Source organism: Schistocerca piceifrons, chromosome X, assembly GCF_021461385.2.
Source record: "Schistocerca piceifrons isolate TAMUIC-IGC-003096 chromosome X, iqSchPice1.1, whole genome shotgun sequence".
NCBI classification, from domain to species: Eukaryota; Metazoa; Arthropoda; class Insecta; order Orthoptera; family Acrididae; genus Schistocerca; species Schistocerca piceifrons.
Window position 1 is genome coordinate 683,642,868 of NC_060149.1, and position 20,833 is coordinate 683,663,700.

The following is a 20,833-nucleotide window of genomic DNA, read 5'->3' on the forward strand; positions in this document are numbered from 1 at the left end:
TTTGTCTCATTTGATACCATTATGATTTCGCCAGTTTTCGTTTTCTCCTGACCTTCAATTCACACCTATCTAAACGTTACTGGTTGTTTCTGCTCTTGATTAAACATCTAACCGATCCAATGCTTGAAAAATATCTTCAATTTTCATTTCAGTAATTCCTATTAACGTTTCTTGTGCACCCACTGGCAGTGTGGGCAATACTACTGCAATAAGGTCTTCTTCACTATATGAGTTATCTAGATATAAAGAAACTTACGAAGTAATCTTTGGAAGCATCATACCCACAACTCAGAAAATTTTTCACCTGAAAAATACTATTTCTTACGTTACATTGTGATCTTTTAAACCAATATTTGCTTAAGAACTTGTTAATAAACTTCTAGCATGAGTCCTTTTCTCATTACCCATCGAAGAGCATCCCTTCCATTCTACTGGTGACACACCCTATCTTTCCCCTGTCGTCCCACTTCTTTTGTAACACACCTTGAAACTTTTTTGCAAGCTCCTTGAGATGTAGTCTCCCTTTTGCTGCGAAAGTATAGAACGTACACACCTTTAATAATTGTCCTCATTGCTGCTGTTTCCACTACTGTCACTTGCTGCAATAAGCTTTCTTAGTTTTGAACCTAACATTATTCTACCATCTCAGCAATGACATCAGTGCCTGTGGCAGTGAAATCATTGACCTCATGCTGAATGCCAGCTACACCTTCAAATATTCCTTTAGTTACCTTTTACAAAAGCCAGTGCTGAATCTATTCCGTCAAAAAATGCTGATCCCGTTTCATTGAATTTTTGTTTAAATAGGAGATCGAAATATCAGTTTTCCAATTTCCTCACTAATATTTTCATGTAAATTTTTATTATTAAGTTGGAGTTCATTAATGTATCTACCATGATTTATTATTGTGGCACCTCCAATAGCTACTCCTTTAGACAAATTCTCAGCTTTGTTACACCCACTATTGTCTCATCCACTTATTTAAATTTTTGCCAGCATCCTTGATGTATTGCTCCAATTTATCATTGGCTTTTTGTTAGTTTCTTGAATGACTTTCATTAACTTTTTGTTAGTATTTCTATCAGTTTGTTCTATTTTGTTGTTAGTTGAATCTACCTAGCAGTTTCTCCTGTTTTCTTCATTAAAGATGAAGTCATTTAGTGCATATTAAATTCTGTGCCCTTACTCTTGTTAGTGTCATCTCCTGTGGTCATGTACTCACTAACAACTACCTGATAGTTTGACTCATTAATGTTTTCTGTTGAGTCTAGAGTTTCTAATGGCGTTTTCTGCTACTCATTTCCTACGATATTACTCATTCTAATTGCTAGTCCTTCCCCAGATTTTGCAAGCGGAAACATTTCACCATTCTCCGAAAAGTATACATTTCCTTGGGTCTTATTTTGGTCAGCATTTTCACTTAGGTTACTCATTTTAATTGTTTGACTTACTCTGCCGCTTTTAAGCAACACTACGTTACCATTACTACAGCCTTTTCCTACTCAAAATGAATTTTAACGCGCCTTAGCTACGTTTCAGTACTCTATAGTCAACGTAACACTCCGGTTTCTTGACATGCGTCGAACTCAGGATCTCTGCGTGTGCGCCTCCAGAGCACCCCTTCTCTGGCGCTGCTCTAAGTCGAGCTCCTTACCACGGGATCCCGGTGTCCTGCTATGCATCCCCCGGGTACGCGGCTATCATAGCCACGCTTGATGCTGTTACCTTCTTTAACTCCACCACGATATTTTCTCGAAGGTCATTCATTGTGTTTCGCTCGTGAAATGTTCGTAATCCTTGGAAAACCTCCAAAGCAGTCATTATTAAGAAATCAGCGGACAGGGATCCTTCAGATCAAAAGACTTACAGGCCAATATGCCCAATAAACACCCTTGCAAAGATTCAGGAGAAGCTACTGTGTAAGCGTCTGCAAACACACAGAGCTCTCAGGGGTATGAGCCAACACCAGTTCGGCTTCAGATCTGGCAGATCAATAGATGATGCCATCAACCAGGCCCTGCACATAGTTAACACCACAAAACAGAAATACGCCATGGCAATAATGATTGACATTGCCGGAGCATTTGATAATCTTTGGTGTCCCGCACTGTTTCAGAGGCTAAGACATCTGGAGGTACCGCAATCACTGTACAACAGTTTTCTAGACTACTGTAAAGACCGAGTAGTCGAATGGCACATGGACAGCTGGAAAGTAATTGAAAGAATTACCAAAGGCTGTCCTCAAGGGTCGATCTGCGGCCCCATCTTCTGGGAAATAACAATCGAACCCCTCCTACAACTTCTGGATGGGGATGACAGGTCAGACGGAATTGTCGCCTACGCAGATGACCTATTAGTTGTAGTCACTGCAAACAACAGAGCCCAGTTAGAAGAGAAAGCCAGTGGAATACTACAAACAATTGCTCAGTGGTGTCACAACAACAAACTCAGGATAGCCGAAAACAAAGCAACATATACTTTACTGAAAGGATCACTCCAAAGGAATCCTTCGGTTAAAATTGGGGACACAAACACCAAACGAGCACACATTACGCGCTATCTTCGGGTACACATGGATGAAGAATTGAATTTCCACGAACACATAAGGCTAACAACACACAAAGCAGAAAAAATACTACACAAACTGGTGAGACCAAATTCATGACAGTACAGACTACCTCTACCAGTCATACGTACATACCACTGTGCGCTCTTCGAATCAGTACTCAGCTTCGCACCTACCACGTGGGCACATAGACTGAACGTGGTCACCAACAAAGCATCCGTCAGACGAGGGCAGAGAAGTGTCCTACTTAGGCTATCTGGAGCCTTCGGTACCACCTCAGCGGATGGATGCACTGTGTGTGGTGCTCGGAATATGCCCCATAGATATCAAGATCAAATACAGAGCTGCAAGGTACAGGTTAAAGGTGGCGAGACTAGATAAGGTTCACACAATAACCGGTGTGCCGATAGAGACGATACGTCACCTTAAAAGTTGGCGTTTGGATACATGGCAAGGTGAGTGGTATGTAAGTGATAAGGGACGTAGACTGCACGACTTCCTTCCTGACATAAGGGAGCGCTTGAGAATGAGACATACCGATCCCAGCCGCGGTATGGTACATTTGTTAACCGGACACGGACCTTATACCACGCAGTTAAACCGCGTGAGTCTGCGGCAGACACCTAGATGCACATGCGGGGAAGAAGGATCCCCAGAACACAGTCTTTTTCTGAGGGCAATACGCGAACAATAGACATAAACTACACTTAGACTACACTGATATAGACATAGATACATACACAGCAATAAGAGACGACGAACAATGGGCACAATTTAACGCACTGACAAACAGTATTTCAAAAACAACACATGAAGAGTATATGCGGACACGACATTACAGACATGCCTATGTGCAGCGTAACCGAAATCTCCAGAGGATGGACAGCGATAGCCACAGTGACAGCGAAAATAGTGACAATGAGGAGGAACAGGAGGAGGAAGCTGAGATGTGACAGTAAATAAGCAAAAGTGCTGGCAATCTAGCCAAGAAAACACCAAATGCTGTACATGGATGGGCATCTAAAGTAGTTAATACACAGGATTAGTAATAAATAGGATAAGCAACATTATTTCTCTACTAATAACCATTTGTGTGTATGCGTGTGTGTGTGAGTGAGTGAGTGAGTGTGTGTGTGTGTGTGTGTGTGTGTGTGTGTGTGTGTGAGACTGGTGGTCAACGGCTCGAAGAAACGATTACGAGGTATTCACCGTCAGTCACATTCGGTGATGGTACTAACAAACCTCTCATCTATCCTATCTTCTTTTTTATATTCTTCTTAAAAAAACAACAAAATTTCATTTATATTTCAACCCCAAATTATTGTTATTTTGAAAAGTATTATTCTTTGTAAATGCTGTAGATAAAACAAAAGGAAAGAAAACTGTAAAAAGATGAAAAACGAAAATTGTAAGATGTACGACCTGTTTTAAACATCAGGTAACAGGTCTATAATTTGGCATAAATAAATAAATAAAAAGTCCTTGGACGGGATTTGTATTTTGCACTACGTAGACTTATTACGATTCACGACACGATTCTCGCATTCTGCAACGCGCACAGTTTCAATGTTGCTGCCCGAAGTTACAAATTCCAGTAATCTTTCATACTAATTTCTCACTTCCTTCTTTCTTTTCCGTTGCACTTGCTGTTATACTGCACTTCCTATTCTTAACACAAATTTGCAATAAATCGTTCCTCACGCCTCAAGTTATCCAAATGTGATTGGATCTTCCAGCGCAAAGGATGCAAAATGTAAGATCCTTCCACTTTGCTAAACCACCTGAAATGTCGCAGTTTAGTTAATGAGTCTGTAGAAGACGACATAAGAGGTGTATAGTTATAGCAAAACGTCCTCGGATTAACTTAGTGGGTCGTCGCGTAGGAGTTCTTCCTACCCGTTGTGCCGGAAGCTCTCGTTCTCGTAGTTGATGCCCCACATAGAACCAGTATCAGCGCCATCGGATTCTCTGGGAAGTACAATTCTATATCCTGGAATTATAAGGGACAATACGGTGAGCTATATTACTTGAAATAAAGTTCATAGATGACCTTAGGATGTAATCTGATAATAATGAAACAAAATACCACTTATTAACTGAAAAACTTGCAATTAATTGAAAGCATGGTCTTACGACACAACTAGTTCAGAAGGCATTCTGTCGACGACTGGCAACTATTGCGCAAGTCTTCGTCTCGTACTTACAATCTTGAAACATGGTAGCTGTTCGTACAGCTTTGTTATCTTAAACATTGTTCATTTGTTTATTGAAACGGATGCTTTCTTGCGTCGTAATATTGTTGAATGAAAATGCTTATTGGCAGTAGGCTTCTCGTAATATCTGTAGTGTAGAAAGAGGCTTTCATTAATAAATATTTACTAAATAAAATCATTTGCTTTGTGCCAGAATGGCTGTGGTCTCCGTAAGTATCGTGAGCTGATGTATTTGTCCCACGGCGTCTCACCCTAGCGTCCACTGGCAAAGTTAGATGGTCAAACGGCCACCTCACCTAGTGTGGGAACTGAAATCTTAGTGCCAGCTACGCGTTCTGCAGTACTGCCTGAGCTCATTGAAAATAAGGGCTACATTACATGGTACAGCAAAGACAGCTCCACATTGTACGTTGTTGATAACTTTGCTGCTATTTCCAATTTGTGTCAGTTGTCTACCAGTAGCTCTGTCGTAGAGTGTAAATGCGTAGTCTGGGATTTTGGATGGGGCATGTGTAGAAATCCCACAGCCCAAACATTCAGACGTACCATTATCCATTGTTGCAGCACGATACCATGCAGAACTAAACAGTTAGCGAAACTGCAGACGACTAACTTGGCGGCCTCGATGGTTGTAAATGCTATCGAGGCCTCAAAGTTACTCGTCTGCAGTTTCGCTAACTTTTTGGTTCTGCATGGAATCGTGCTGCAACTATGGGTAATGGTACGTCTGGATGTTTGGGCTGTGGCATTTCTACACATGCCCCATCCGAAATCCCACACAACGCGTTTACTGTCGACATATTGTTACCAGAATGTTTTTAAGGGCTTGAAAAAGCCCTGATCTAGGGATTGCAAATATTTCATAGTATGGCTAGGTGGGAAGAGGAAAATAATCTGAATCTCAGGTACAAAGTCAAAAATACTGACATCATACCAGTGTTACCTGTGCCCATCCGGAATTACTAATACTTTGCCAGATTCCTACCTAGGATTGAAGTGATTGTGCAGCCAGGTCATACACATCTATATACGCACATGCAGACCTGTCATTCATTTCGACGTGGAAAGATGGAGGCATACCGTCTTCAAATTCGTGTTCTTTATTTTCCATTTAAATATGCAGTGAGCTGAAAGGAATTTTCCTTTAGTATTTCAACAGGCAATTATGGCTATGGTTTCACGTTCTTCCACTGTCGTTAATCTTTCACTGGTAGAACTTTCACCAAGTACCTTGATTAGCTGAAGTCCACACTCGTCCCTGTCATAAATTTTCCCAGACGGCTGAAACAATTTGTTCTCCCGGTAGGTGTGTAACAAGAGGGGAGAATAGTTGTCAACCGTTTCTCGACACATTCTAAACTCTCTTTCCATGGATTTACCCTAGGCAATCCTTACAGCAACAGTGGGACGTCTTTTCAAGAATAGATTCAATCAGTCATAGCCTGCCATATTGCTATTTTTATTGAATCTGCTGATTTTTGCGGGGATGGATTTCCAGCATTTTGCAGTTGTCGGATATAATCAACATCTGTGATGTGTGCTGTAGTTTTCAATATGAAATTCATTTAGTATTTTTTTACTACTAAAACGCCAACGTCTATAGTAAAGGCAAAGTTTGGCACCACTGTTGATTTTATGACAATTTTCATACCTGCAGGGCTTGATTTATAACATTATTTGTTTATCGTTCATCTAAATTTTTGTAATATTTTGCTTTAAAATTTTGCATATAGATACTATATTTTCTGTGTATGTAAAGTACAGTGTGCTGTACTGCAGTTAAAAGTACTTTGCATTGTATGTGAGAGTGAAGCAAAGCTAGTAAAATCTATCAAATGAATATACAGAGTTAGTTCAAAGAGTAATAGCTTTTGAAAGTAAATTCCACTAAGAAAGAACTTTTCTTGAAGTGAAATGTTCAGTGTAAAAAGTGTGTGCTTTAGTATCTAAGTATTCTTAGTATTCAAGTTTCTTTTTGGTTATGAAACGTGTTTTTGTAAAGGTCCCCCTTGGTTAAAATTTTTTTTAGCTTCTTTGAAGTTATCTAATGGGCTTTTTCTCTTTTAAAACTTAATGTTTAAGGGTGTAGTCCATCATTGATTAAGTGGACTAATATTTATTTGAAGAACCAAACTAAACAGAAGCAAGAAAGTAGGCCAAATTCATACTTCTGCTTTTCCAATACTTCACTGTTTCATTCCCTGGATAGGCTGGCGACCATTAGCACATATTTTAAATCACTAAATGAACTTGGGACTGAGTTTTCCTAGCTTCAATATAATATCATTCATACTGCGTTTCTATATAACAGCTGGGTAAAATCTTATGAGAGGAAGTGAATAATTCGATTTACTAACCCATTAGACACAACACACAAAGGAGTAACTCTATTGATTAGCTTTTCCTGTTAACAGGACTATCCTCCCAAAGTGTACTTTATTTGCAAGCTTAACGAAATTTTAGTAAGAGGGTTATACGTGGCAACATAGAGACAGGAGTTCTGTTATTTAGGTAAAATCATACAAAATTACGATAGTAGTGGTAGAGTTATAGGTTGACCTTTGGTTATAGTTTTGTTTTCCATTCTCCGTTTCAGGGTTCCTCATGCCTGCATTTCTTAGATTTTCTGTGCGTCCCACAAGGACACCTTCTCACTACTGACAACTTCTGTGGCCAGGAGGTGATTAGATTCTGACCATGAAGCTCTGTTTTTTTACTCTCGTACTGACACGGAGTGGAAGGCTACCATAAAGGTAAATTAAAGGCTTACACATAAAGTACTTTGTGCTGTGTACCTCAGGGAAAAGCAGTTCTTACACTCCAAATTTAAGTTTACTGCGTAAGTATTTTAATGTCAGTCAGAAATACTGAAAATTAATACTTAATCTTCACACCACACAATTCTTTAATGGAGTGGCATCTTACGTAGTATACATGGGGAAGATGCATCCGACATTTTCTTCAGCATAACCTCTATTAAAAATGGCCAAACTCACTATCTGTGTAGTAGGAAAATGCTTGTACAATTTAAATACTTTAAATCTAAAGGAGACCCTTCACTGACAAACAGAAGCGTTGAGATGTCGACAGGCACACAAAAAGGAAAGAGAACTTGCTAATTACACTTTGACAAGCTAGAGTAGCAAAAAAAACACCCACACACATTCACACAAACACACACACACACACACACACACACACACACACATATATATATATATATATATATATATATATATATATATGTATGTGCGCCTGTGCCCCTACATTATATGGCTAGACTAACAGTGTCAATGCTGTTTTATAGCAGGTGGGCTCATTGCGATGGGGGTAGTGCCAAGTGGGGTGGGTAGAAGAAGATGGTGGCAGGAGGGAGAGAGAGGGAATGAGACTGTGTGGCTAGCAGCTTGTGGGGAGGTGGCCAGTTTGTTGGCTAGGAATGTGGAAGGGAGGTGTGGAAGGCTGGTGGGAAGCGGCACACACTGAAGGCGATGTGGGGACATGAGTTGAGAGGGAGTGACAGGATGGTGGAAGGAGAACCTGTTGGGTAGAGGATACACGGACTATGGGTTACCTGAGATTGTGGCCAGGACCATTATGGGAGTGGAGCATGTGTTGTGAGGATAGCTGCCATTTGCACAGTTCAGGAAAGCTGGTGGTGGAGGGAAGGATCCTGATGGTTCAGGTTTCGAAACAGCCATTGAAATTGAGCATGTTGTGCACAGTTGCAACCTGTGCCAGCAAGTGGCCAACTGTGTCCTTCACAACATTTTGATAGTGGCTAGCTGGTTGGTGGCCATATCAACATGAAAGGCCGTGCAGTGCTTTCAGCTGTTAATATATGATATGGCTGATTTCACTAGTGGCCTGGCTTCTGATGGGATAAGTGCTTCATTGGACTGGGGTAGGAGTTGCTGGGTGGTTTGATTGGACAAGTCTTGCGCCTCTGTATGCCAAAGGGATATGATACCTGTAACAAGGGGTTGAGAATGCGGGTGGTATAGGGATGGACTAGGATGCTGTGTAGGTTGGTCACATGATGGAACACCTCTCTTTCAGAGGAGTGGGAAGGACATTGGGTAGGATGTCTTCGTTCCAGATAGGATGAGAGATAATCAAAGCCCGGGCAAAGTACAGGGTTCAGTTGTTCCAGTCCTGGGTGACACTGTGTGATGAGGGGAGGTGCTCCTTTGAAGCTGATTCTTGAGGGTGGTGAGAGGATTAGCGGTGTGTACAGATGCAGTGTGTGATGTCTGTTTGTGGCCTAGGTTTTGGGAGTGCTGTCTGTCTATGAAGGCCTTCGTGGAACCTTCGGCATACTGGGCAAAGGAGTTCTCATCGCTGCAGATATACCGTCTACAGGTGGCTGGAGGCACTGTGGGGGGCACAGGATGTGCATGCTCATGCACACATGTGCTTTTTAGAAAGTGATCTCCTTTAATACTAAAGTACTTAAACCCACTATCTGGAAGCTATACAATGCTGTTTCAAAACAACCATTAAAATCGTGGTCATAACTAAAACCTGCACGGGGAACATCATTACCATTAGCAAGAACCGAATTATAAGTTGCATGGTTATGACTGCTTAACTCAATGCATTCTCTGATTAATTCGTCCTCAGTAGACAAATGCGGACAACTTTCTTCACAGTGGTTTCCCAATAACAAGTGGTGATGGTCAGAGCGGCCTCCCACTGGGTGCTGGCCGAAGTACCAACATTGTGGCATATTCCACCTATTGGCGTCTTACACCCATCTGCTTCAACTAATTATTCCACAGTTTTAGTTGTGGATCGATGTATCAAAATGAAATGACTAAATGCACACAGAGTTGGAGTCTCTGAATCGCTCTATAGTTCTTTATTTTTATCAAATGTAAATACAGTTAATTCATAGTAACATCGTGATGGTTTTGAGCTACAAAAAAGAGTTTTCTGTAAAATGAAAAGTGGTACTTTAATATGTACAACAGTTAGTAAACAAAGCTGTATCTACTGATACTAAGAAACAACGAAATTCTTTCCAGTGGAAGCATGTCTCTTTTTAACTCATGAAAAAATAAGCGACATAAGAATATATAAACAACAATACAATTGTTCGACAGAAGGAATGTTTTAAATATAAAGCTGAATTTAACCGATACATTGTAGTTTCAGCTTCGGTTCCTTTTAAACGTGCGTTAACTTGCCCAGAACTTCACTCTTCTGGCAGATCTCAGTTCCCCATTTAGCACATCTTCCTTTTCCTCTTGTTAAATAAGTATCTTACTTTGCTGTATATTAGAGATGGGTAGTTCGCGAACGAACGGGTGCAAAGGAACGGTTCACCAAGATGAACGAAAGGATCGAGGAACGAATTCCAAGGAACGATCGGTTCATAGTTCACTTCGGTAGCGGCGGTCTACTTATAGTTCCCGTGAACGAGGAACTATCGGTTCATTGTTCACTTCGGTCGCGGCGGTCTACATATAGTTCCCGGGAACGAAGAACGATCGGTTCATAGTTCACTTCGGTCGCGGCGGTCACTTCGCCAGTTCTCGTTCCAGCCTCGGTCGCGTGCTCGTCTCAGTGTCGGTCTCCCTCGGCAGCACTCGTCGTTCTTCACATGACCACCTGTCTCATTTCCACTGCCAACTGCTCCTAGCTAGTTCAGTATCCAGTTGTTCGTTTCGTTCACTGCGATCGCCTATTTTACATGTGTTCCAAACTGTTCTTGCACTTGGTTCTGGCTATTTAGCGTCCACGAACAGTAATCAAAAAGTATTTTATAGTTACGTAAGTTACATAAAAGTTACTTTGTATGTAATAGGTACGTCTTTTCAGGTAACAAAAGGGCATGTCTGCTCACTCCATTATATCGATGAACAGCAGAAGACATACTTATAACAAGGCAAGTTTTTTTGTTATTCATATAAAACGATTTTCGTGTATCTTTCATATACAAAACATTACATTTAGGAAGGCTCTAATTATTTTTAAGTTTGGTTGTTTCCAATTTGCATTACCTGTTAGTTTGGTTTCTTTGAAAAAAAAAGTGGGTCGTGGGTCATTTTGGCTCAGTAGGAAAAGCGGTGCCTCCTCATTCGAAAAGACATAGATTGCCATAAAATCGTATTTACTTATTATCTCAAAATCAATTTTCAGAAGGTTCCTTCAAACCAAGAAATTTACTACTGCGAACTTAATTATTATTATTATTGCTGTATTAACTTTAATAATGCAACATAAAAACCTAATTTTTACTAAGCATGTGACGCAAGTATGAGAAACCACATTTTATTTTATGCTTCCATAAAGTCTATTTCGCCTACGAACTCAGAGACAACGTGAAGTATATATAGGGTGTAAACGATTATTGTTTACAACGTAGCATAGCTATGTAGTGGAAGTCGAAACGAAGAATTTTATACAAGACACTTGTGGTCTATTAAGTTGGGAAACAGCCACCAACAGGTTTACAAGACTACACGAGCTATAGCCCACGCGCGTAGCGTGAGATTTTCATGTTCTCTTCTCCAGCTCTCTACACATCGTCATCTATTGATTCGCTATTGTTGCTTGCATTAGCTTGTTATTTCTTCACTGCCCAATTATTATATGTTTGTCTGTTTGTTGTATCTGCTCGTAACAGGCAACACATCGTCCGTAATTGGCGAGTAGTCTGTACTCGAGGCCGGTTTTCGGTGCGCCACCCGATGTTATTTCCCTGCGATCAGCCACACAACGCTACAGTTAGCTAAACGAGAGGTTCTGCAGAATCACAGAAATTACTTCTAACAGTGTGTAAGAATTCTGTAATGAATAAAAACTCTATACTCCAGGGGGGAGGCAAGTGCTCCCTCTTGGTACCCTCCATCCTTCAGTCACCTATACTACTAGTTTTCAGTTTTTCATAAGAACCATATACCAAGCACAAATGAACGGTGAACGAGTAAAAATGAACGTTTCCCAAAGAAGAACGATCAGCAGTGAACTAGTTCCCAATGATGATCGAGTTTGCCCATCTCTACTGTATATGTGTGCCCGAACGCTCGTCTTAAAATTGTTATTCGGCTTAAGATGTGCGTACGCATCGCCGTCTGTATAGGCGTAGCGTTAACCATCACTGCTCTAGTGTTACTTTTCCGACTCACTACCAACGAAGACTACAGTCGATGAACATCTTTTTTTGTGCAAGCAGCTACCGATCACATGAGCACATGGCTTGTTGCATACCAGCCATCAATGACCTCTGACAATCAGGAAGCTGTCTTAACCGAAGTATAGGTGATAAAAGTCACCGCAAAAAAAATGTTCAAATGTGTGTGAAATCTTATAGGACTTAACTACTATAGTCATCAGTCCCTAAGCTTACACACAACTTAACTTAAATTATCGTTAGGACAAACACACACACCCATACCCGAGGGAGGACTCGAACCTCCGCCGGGACCAGCCCCACAGTCCATGACTGCAGCGCCTTAGACCGCTCGACTAAGCCGGCGCGGCAAAGCTCACCGACCAGGCACCATATTCCATTACTTGTTTGTGTAGCCAGACTGTTTTATGATGTAATTTCGTACTTATAGTCTACTCTACGAAAAATATGCTGTTTAAACGCAGCATTGCATTAAAATACTCTCAAAAACATGTATTTTCCGTAGCTTTTTTTTTTGCGTATATATGTGTAAATGTGAAGGTGGTGCATCGTAACCCTATCACATCTTGTATCTGGACACACACACAACACACTTCATTAATGAAACGATGAGAGGAACTAGTATAATACACTACACTTGCGTAGGTGTGTATGACACGATAAAATACAGTTATAGAAATAAGAAGTTTTTTCGTTAATTATAATAATTCCAGCTGTGCTTGAGATGAGACCTTTCTGTGAACCTTATGTAACTGGTATACCACAATTTTAATTGCTGGAATTCAGTGGTTCGGTTTATTCCCTCATTAGATGCACATTATTATTCGTCAAGTTATTCCGTTGGCAGAGCCAGCCATATGGCATTTGTCGAATGTGAGCAACCATCGCCCAGGAGTCGTCAGGAAGGCGGGCTACCAGCGAGGAGATACGTCTACTCTTCCCCGCATCTTCGCAGCCCCTACCAGCGCGCCTTCAATGTATGAGGCACCATAGTGTTTCCTAACAAGAGTGCCGCCATTTGAAGAAGCCTTAGAGACATTCAGCAAGTAGCCTCTAAAGCGTAGGTAGCTTAGACACATGAGGTTGCCGCAAATCGGGAAAAAAGAAAGGCCCACCAAGAAGAGATCATCCGAAGGGGAGAGAAATCAGCAGATGTGACGTACATGTACGTCATGTATATACAAAATCATGATTACAACACGTTGAAGCACCTTATGCAAGCAGCTATTCCGCTTGGCATTGATTGACAAAGTTGTTGGAAGTCCTGCTGAGGTATGTCGTGCCAAATTCTGTCTAGTCTGTGTGTCAGGTAGTCAGAATCCCAATATGGTTTGAGGGCTCTGCCTTTAATGTCCCAAAAATTCTCAGTTGGAGAGAGATCAAAAAATAGTTCAAATGACTCTAAGCACTATGGGACTTAACATTTGAGATCATCAGTCCCCTAGACTTAGAACTACATAAACCTAACTAACCTAAGGACATCACACACAGCCATGCCCGAGGCAGGATTCGAACCTGCGACCATAGCAGCATCGCGGTTCCGGACTGAAGCGCGTAGAACCGCTCGGCCACAGCGGCCGGCGGAGACAGATCCGGCGACTTTTACTGGCCAAGGTAGGATATGGCTAGCACGAAGAAAGGTAGTAGAAACTCTCACAGTGTGCAGGCGGGCATTGTGATGTTGAAATGTAAGCCCTGGGTGGCTTGCTATGAAAGGCAACAAAATGCAGCGTAGAATATCGTTGACGTATAGCTGTGCTGTAAGGGTACCGCAGATGGCAACCAAATGGGTCATGCTATGAAAAGAAATGGCACCCCAGACTATCACTCATTACTGTCGGGCCGTATGGCGGGCGACGCTCAGTTTGGTATCCTACCGCTGTCCGGGACGTCTATATACCTACGCAAAGAAAAGCTGTGACAAAGCCCTACGCGTTTGCGGACAGTGAACCCCTTCGATAAGCCTTCGAATCTGTATGCCAACCAAGAGGTGCAAGAGCAGCAGCGAGGACTGTCTCGTCACTGATTGGCACTGTACACTTTTTAACTGTTCAACAAAGTTACGTGGGTGGCACTGAGCATCCTGCCAAACCGAATGATCTAAGAGGAACCTTGTGCCGATTTATTCAGGCATGTGTCAATGTTGCACTCCCCTTCCCACCCTCCACCACGCCCACGCGACAGGGATGCTTGAAACAAGAGAGCTGAAGAACCATAAACATCCTTTTCTATCTCGTTCATATTTCGTCAAAGGATTTTGATCGGTCCCTGCTGGTTCCACCCTGTACACCAGAGGAAAAATTATGCTGTACTACACATCAAAGATGTGTTATCGTATTCAATGCGGTTGCAGGACCGCGATGTGAAGCCGGCCGCTGTGAGCGAGCGGTTCTAGGAGCTTCAGTCTGGAACCGCTACCGCTAAGGTCGCAGGTTCGAATCCTGCCTCGGGCATGGATATCTGTGATGTCCTTAGGTTAGTTGGTTTAAGTAGTTCTAAGTTCTAAGGGACTGATGAATGGTTCAAAGGGCTCTGAGCACTATGGGACTTAACATCTGTGGTCATCAGTCCTCTAGAACTTAGAACTACTTAAACCTAACTAACCTAAAGACATCACACACATCCATGCCCGTGGCAGGATTCGAACCTGCGACCGTAGCAGTCTCGCGGTTCCGGATTGAAGCGCCTAGAACCGCACGGCCACCGTGGCCGGCAGGACTGATGATCTCAGATGTTATGTCCCATAGTGCTCAGAGTCATTTGAACTATTGGAACCGCGATGTCATTAGAGAAGTGTTGAACCGCCCACTGGGCGTTAACTCTGTCAAAGGTGGTCAAGAATATCTTTCTTGCTCATCACAACGTGAACTGTCTTTATCGACTGCGAAATATGTGGGACTCAACTCCCAAAGGAAAGTGTCATTTCACTGACTCCTCTTATGCCACACACTGAGGTCTTTTAAAAGGATTTTACGCAGAAGAATCCAAAAATTAAATGACTTATTATGACGAAAATACGAAACATTTTTTTATATTTATCACGTTTTTATTTATTCAAAAACTGTGAAATGAACATTATTTACAATTCAGCAAACAAGAATTACATGAGTAATAAATATTTAAATTAAAAAAAAGTTCAGTGTGATGGATGAGATTGCTTTATAGGAATAGCAGAAAGAGCCACTCGAAGTTCTTTGTTTACATTTAGCTTAGAACGGTAGTTCGAGTACATAGCTGACAAAGCTGAAAATCCAGTCTCGCACAAGTATGTTGTTGCAAAAGGAATCAAGTTCTTCATTGCATTTTGGCTCTACGTTGGGAAGTCATTGCTAATATGTATCCAAAACTCCCTCAAAGACACTTCATTAAATTTACGCTTCAATGAAGTATCACAAGTGAGTTCAATAAGTTGTTCTTGCTCTTCTATATTTAGAAATGACGGTCCAGGGGCGTTTATGGATGGATTTTTAATCCGGTTAAATTTATCAAAATCGTTGCTGAAATATTTCTCGAAGCGAACTTTTAATGTTGTAAGATGATGAAGAAATGAAGCTTTCATCGACATTGGAAGTATCGAATTATTTGTATCCCCTAACAGTGACGCTATAGTAGGGAACATATCTAGTATGCATCTCTCCATTCGGTTTTGCCACAGCACTAATTTCTTTATGGACGCCTTCACCTTTTCATTCCAAGATACTACAGTTTCCTGATTACGTTGAAGTGAAGTGTTAAGTATATTTATTTTCTCAAAAATATCAGTGTGGTAAACCATTTTAAATAAAAATCTCCTTTGCTGAAACAGTGGGCCAAACAGTGACTTCTCTAATTTAAAAAACAGAATACCTCATTCCTTGGTTCAAACATTCTTTTCAGTACTTTACCCCATGAAAGCCATTGAGCATCACTAAAAAAGAGCATCTGAGAGTGTTCAGCATCCATCTCCTCACATAGCACATTAAAAAGCCTCAAATTTATATATATTGTCTTAATAATATTAACTGTTTGTATAACCGTTTACAGAACTTCATGAAGGGGTGGACTAAGTTCTTTAGCGGCCAGAGCCTCCCGATGTATCGTACAGTGAGTCCATACAGTATCAGGAGCTACAGCTTTAGCTTTCGCTTGAAATCCACCATGAATTCCAGACATTGCGTGAGCTCCGTTTGTGCATACTCCGATGCACCTATTCCATGATATACCGGTTTGATTAAAAAATGTATTGAGCATGTTAACAAGGCTTTCAGCTATATCTGTTTCCAGTATCGGCACACAGAAAAGAAATTCCTCTCGAATGTTAAATTCATCAACGAAACGAACACAGGCAATCAAATGAGCATCTTTATGAACGTCACTTGCTCCACCCACGTGAAGTGCAAAACAGTTGTTGCGCAGTTTATCTATTAACTGCTCGAGTAAATCGTCCGAATAGTCTAAAATTCTTCTACGCAATGTGTCGTTAGAGACAGGAATACTTTTCAACTAGTGAGCAAATGAGTCGCCAAACATAGTTGATACTATATCAATAGCTGCTGGTAAAACCAAAGTTTCGGCAACCGTGTGTGGTTTCTTGCACGTAGCAGTTCTATGATAAATCTGGTAAGAGGCTAAAAGGGCCTTAGATTCACATGTGTCGTTCTAGCAAAGTTATTCTGGGTAGATAATAAAACATTTAGTTTACTGACTAAAAAATCTTTTTGTTTTCCCGTTAATTCAGGTTGTTAGATTTCAAGATGTTTGTTTAACTTGCTAGGTTTCATGCTGTCAGCAGCTAAAATCGTTAAACAAATTTCACACTGCGTTCGGTCTTCACCATTGGCTGTAGTTTTTGTGAAGCCTAGCAATAGATAGTTCTTGTCATACCTCCTCGTTTTCGCCTTTGGAGTATCTCCCTCCCCCCGGCACAGCTGACGGACTACCGCTGTCTTGATATTTGTCACTTATTAGGAACCACTTCATACTGCAGTCAAGTCTTCCACGCAACGTCTATGATTGTGAGACTATAATTGTAGTCGTCACTATAAGGATGCGTTGAGACAAACGAGCCAAACCTTGCACTGCGCGGGATAGTTAAGGGAACAGTAATGGCGCATGCGACAAAGGGTATCCCGCAGAATATCGAAGGAAACAACTCCACCTAGGAGCAACACCTGCTCAGCTCGCGTGTGTAGGCTTTGTTACTAGGTGGTGTTGAAGGAAGTCGCACAGCTCGACTGATCATTTCAAACAATGCTGAAAATGTGACAATGGTTTCATTGTCGTCGACCACATCTGGCGTTAACACCGACGTCGGGAGAAATTCAAACCAGATCAGCGGCATGTCGCTTGTTCGACGAAAGATAAACCTAATTGTTTGTTACTAAGAATATTTGGTTTCCTAACATACGGCGCGGCCATTGCACGCCATTCGCGCCCCCCCACCTCCCTCGAGTTCGCGTCCCACAGTTTGAGAAGCACTGCTCTACACTACTGATGCTCGGCGTGCGTGAAGTTGGCACTTTACCCCGATGACACGGCGCTGTTTGTGCCCAGCATGATCGCGGCAGAAGGAGGAGACTCCTTCAACCTGGTTGATCAACCAAATGACGGCTGAAGTACAACCCCGTCAACAGCCAGACGAAGAAGCTGTTGCCTCCACATCTGCCACCACTCATCATTAAAGGAGGCCCTGTCCCATGGAGCAAAACTCGGCCGCTACCTCTCGGCTACCCTGGACCAACGGTTGACAGGGCTGCCGCACATAAAAGGCGTCAAGAGCAGAGAATTAGGGCGACTTCGCGCCCTGTGTGCTCTGCTCAATCCGTCGTCGTCGCTGCTTCCTGGCCACGGCATCACGCTATACCTAACACTGATCACACCAGTGTTAGAGCACGCAGTAGTGGCGTCAGGCAATGTAGCTGAAACCCACATCGGAATGCTACAGAAGGTGCAGAACCAAGAGCTGAAGCTCATCTTGCGCCTGCCAAGAAGATACAGTAGTAAACACCTTCTGAAGCAGACTGAGGATGACACAGACGCTAGCCATGCCAGAGGAAAATCCACAAAGGGAGGTACATACACCACATCACATCAACAAGAAGTACCGGAGGGATAGTGAATGAAGCGCTCAACCGGCGCCATATTCAAGCTCAGGAAATGCTTGTCATGTTTGCGACTACGACGGAATTCCAGCGTGCAAACAGTCGCAGCAAGCCAAAGATGGGACGTTTAAGGACGCTGCTGTTGGGAGCGCACCGCAAGCAGAACACCTGGAACCGATGATGGAGGATTAAGGGCATAGGTATAAATACTGGATCCGATCCACTTTGCAAGCAGTCTCAGGTAGCAGGGGATGAAGATAAAGAGTCATTTTGTGAAAATATCGAGCAAGAACGACGCTTGTATCAGGCAGAATACCTGATACCTCAAGACGTCAGTAATTTTACTGACCACTGGAGTAAAAAGTAAGCACAGGGTGGACAAGATATAAGATCTAAGCCTACTTGAGCTCGACTGCTGTATTAATCCCCGTCTATTTATTACTAGCGAATGTGCTGTTGAGTGTAGTGTCACTGGATAGACGAGCCAAACCACACATAGACTCAGTAATGAACCATTCAGAATCATCTTCTAGCCATTATGTCCGTAATCCATTGTCCCATTCCAGTATATTAGCTGACGAGTCGATGTACATTTTGGCACAAGTGTAGCACTGTGTACGATAGCATAGAACAATTTATGAGTCATCTGACTGTTTCCGGAGCACACAACTCTAGGTAATGAATTCTCCCACTCGGTGAAAAGGAACTCGCTATTACAGGTACAGGATCTTGCTGCTCCGGACCTGTACGTCTACCAACTATTTTAGATTGTTTTAGTGAACAGATGAACTTTATGGGTGTACTTGCCTGGCTCAAAAGGGCAGCTTCACCTCAGCCATAATGTCGAAAGAGATGTCTTCTCTTTGAAACCTTCTCAGACCACTCACAGTGGTCTTTCGTGATTGTTGAGCGACCAAGAATTTACGTGGTGTCAAAATGGATCTTCATTATGTCTGGACGAGTGCAAGTCGTTATGCGCTGCTGTAAAAGTGTCAGTAATTAAATTTATTTAATTGCATGAGAGATTCCAGCAAATGGCGTAAAGTACTCAGTCTTAAAGAAAAGTATTCTAGCCATTCCCCTGTCAGAGGATAGAGAAAGAATGTTGGCGTGCTTCAATGTTATCTCTGAGACGATTGTGTTAACCTCCCAATGTACACTTTCAATGTTAGGTAAGTTTCATATGACTATTTTGCGAGTGGAGTGGCGATAGGCATTGTATATCAGGCAACTGCAAATTCCTCCTACCTGCCTTCAGTGATAGTGTCCTGAGAACGCTTTTTCACACTGAGAAGCTGCCTTTCGTTCTTGTGTTTGCATGCAGCAGGCCCAAACACACTCATGTATCCTTTGGATATAGTAAAAGTCTCAAAACAACTTGTGAATTAATAAAGTAATTTCCTGGTCACCAATCGCCAAGGAATTTTATGTGAACTTTCAAAATAACAATAGCTAATTACTGTACAAGTTGAAGTTCTGCAATTTAAATAATTTTAGAGTTATTCAAAATAACCTAAAACATATTTCTGATACCTTCTCACTGCAATTAACCTCCTGACACGTTAATAAGTTTTTATGAATGCATCAGAGGAGCCGACCCTGCGTTGGCGCTGTGTGGCGAAAAACGTAATGGATTCTGCCTGGAAAGTAATTCATGATGTAGTTTTGTGTCGAGTCATAAGCACGTACATAATGCTTAGGACACAACGTACCAAACAGTTTCAAATGGCTCTGAGCACTATGGGACTTAACTTCTGAGGTCATCAGTCCCCTAGAACTTAGAACTACTTAAACCTAACTAACCTAAGGACATCACACACATCCATGCCCGAGGCAGGATTTGAACCTGTGACCGTTGCGGTCGCGCGGTTCCAGATTGCAGCGCCTAGAACAGCTCGGCCACTCCGGCCGGCACCAAAGAGTTTCTGACGGCTGTTACCTATAGACTGTTTTTCTAGAAACGACACATAGCTACGTGTGACATTGTCGTTTTTCCACATTTCACAGAGCAGCTGATGTAGCGACCAGGTATTTTGTAATCAGAGCCCAAAAAAAGTTATGCAGTAACGTGTTGTAGGATCCTGCCACAAACGGAAGTACCACGAGGCCTTTCTCAGTCAATAGAGCAGCTTTCTTAAACTGCAGTGACAAGTGCGTCGCTCTGTGCTTTGAATTATATGCAGTAAATAATAATAAATCCATTAGAGTTGGATATCTCTTGCTTTCAACTGCTTTTCAGTTTTGGTGACAAATATTTCAGCATGTTACTGTAATAATTATCACCTCAGTGAAAGAAACTTTTGAAATTAATATAGTGCTGGTTTGCAGCTACATATCTGCTGTTCTAATATACATTGGGATCCCCGTCCAGAGTACCGTTGTACCCCACTAGGGGAGGGAAAACAAAATGGCGCAGCCTATTTATAAGGCGGAGTACGTATGTGGATTAGCTACACAGATTTAATAAACACGTCGAAAAAGTAAACTTGCATACCAGTAACTAAGTGTTTGCTTGTTTTCAAGTACATTTTTGCATTTTCGGTATTCATTTGAAATCATCACGTCGTAGTACCGTAACACCCCGCTAGAAGATCGTAAACAAAATGGAGCAAGCCACCTCCAATGTCTACGACAGTGTCAAAGCCAGCCTGCCTAGTGGCCTGAAGTGTTGCATCAGTCGAGGCACGACGGCTAAGCGTTGATTGGCGGCGTAATACCAAACTGTCGCAATCAGGGCAGTGGGCGTAACACTGATTCGTCTGCTGTGAGATAACCGGCTATACGCTAGCAACCGCTATGAGATAGGCAGCCGTTATCTGGAAATATGGTGCGGGC